Source organism: Lissotriton helveticus, chromosome 4_1 (assembly GCF_964261635.1).
Source record: "Lissotriton helveticus chromosome 4_1, aLisHel1.1, whole genome shotgun sequence".
NCBI lineage: Eukaryota > Metazoa > Chordata > Amphibia > Caudata > Salamandridae > Lissotriton > Lissotriton helveticus.
This window is the reverse complement of record NC_136063.1, coordinates 2,051,808,375-2,051,809,953: the sequence shown is the minus strand read 5'-3', so window position 1 is coordinate 2,051,809,953 and position 1,579 is coordinate 2,051,808,375. Positions and strand designations below refer to the sequence as shown.

At 43.5% G+C, this 1,579-nt stretch overlaps 1 pseudogene; it reads right to left on the bottom strand.

Moving 5' to 3' along the window:
• Window positions 1–227: 227 nt before the first annotated feature.
• LOC144828251 (uncharacterized) lies at window positions 228–1,352 on the bottom strand (annotated as a pseudogene).
• Between the last annotated feature and the right edge of the window lie 227 nt (window positions 1,353–1,579).

Sequence of the window (1,579 nt, the reverse complement as noted above, 5' to 3'; positions counted from 1 at the left end):
CCATAATCCTTTCGCCAAAACAAACCAACTCGTGAGTAACTACGGGACTCATCAGGTGATTAAAATCGACGTCAGGAGACACCGTCTTGCAGAGACACAAATCAAGGGCCCAGTCGAAATTGCAGCTCAGGCAATGAAACACAGGCTGGACACATGTGAAATAGGAAAATCGAAATGATAATCCAAATGCCGTGCTGAAAGTCGCAAGCGGCAGTGTGCTATAGTATTCAAGCATCCGGTTGCGAAACAGCGCCAGGTGGGGCTGTGCGGCTTCTAACACAGGACGGGCATCCATTTTTAATAAAACAAAAAATCACCAGAACGCCTGCAGCCAGCGCCAGCAAAACCGGAAAGCCACCAAACAGGCTTGAAAATATAGAATGAAAGAAAGCAGGGATGACTCCAAATATTTTCTCGAAGGAAGTCACGAGACCACTGCTAACTATTTTAAAAAAGTGTGCTAGGCCAGAAGTGGAGGAGGCATTAAAGATTTGATGAATCAGCTCGCTGAAATGCAATGGCAAATCAGTATTCAATAGCGCCTGCACTTCTGTGCGCGTGTTAGCTATGTGAAGGACAAATGTTTCTCAAGCCGAACTCAGGGCCACCTCTTTTTGAGACAAAAGGGCTCTTATTCTACTCATACCATTGAACTCTGCCGTCAAGGTAGGGATTCGCGGCCAGATGGAAACATCTGAATTCCCATGTGTAGGAGGATACAGAACGTTTTTGCAACACACAACACGTTCCGATACTGTTACCACATAAGCGATACCTCTAATTAACCCACAACAGTCTTCGTTATTCAAAAGTAAATAACTGCCGTTTGCCAGTAATGTGAAAGTAGGAACGATTGCGGGAACTGGAGTACCTTTCAAAACACAGGCTAAATTTGGCCGGTCCTGGTTACAAGAACCGTGCAATTGAATGTGTCTACATATTAATGAGTGATCTGGTGTTTCTGTGCACTCCTCCCCTTTAGGATAAACTTCCTTCTCATCTTTCAGGCACCGATAAGAGAATGGGAGCGACCACGCCTCATGGAGAAACGAACTACCTATTGGTTCATATCTGCCTATCTCGATATATCGCATACAATTTGTAAATTTGTACAAAGCAAACGGTAATGTAATTAACCCGTGGATAAGCCACGTTGCAGCAGTGGCTTCTGCCACAGAGAACGGTAAAGACTCTAACCTTTCAATGTGTAACATTGAAAAAGATGCATCCCGCATTGAAAGCATGCGTTGCTTGTCAGTCAAATTAAAAGGGGCAAAGAGAGAGGACACATTCATGTAAGTCCAAGGCACCTTACCAGACTTAAGCGTCTGCAGGGTCCACGCAAATTGCATAATGGAACGCAATTGATTCGGACCATGGTATAACACAGACACTTCATCTTTCACAATATCAACAACAGAAGACACAATGTTATTTAACGTGTAAATGCGGGAAGAAAGCATGTTAATACTGTTATCCACAACTGCAAGTACTTTTTTTAAATTAGCATGATCAATAGCTCTAAGGCGTGTGGCAGCCTCAATTTGTGACGTCTTCCAGATTTCATTGTAAATCGCAT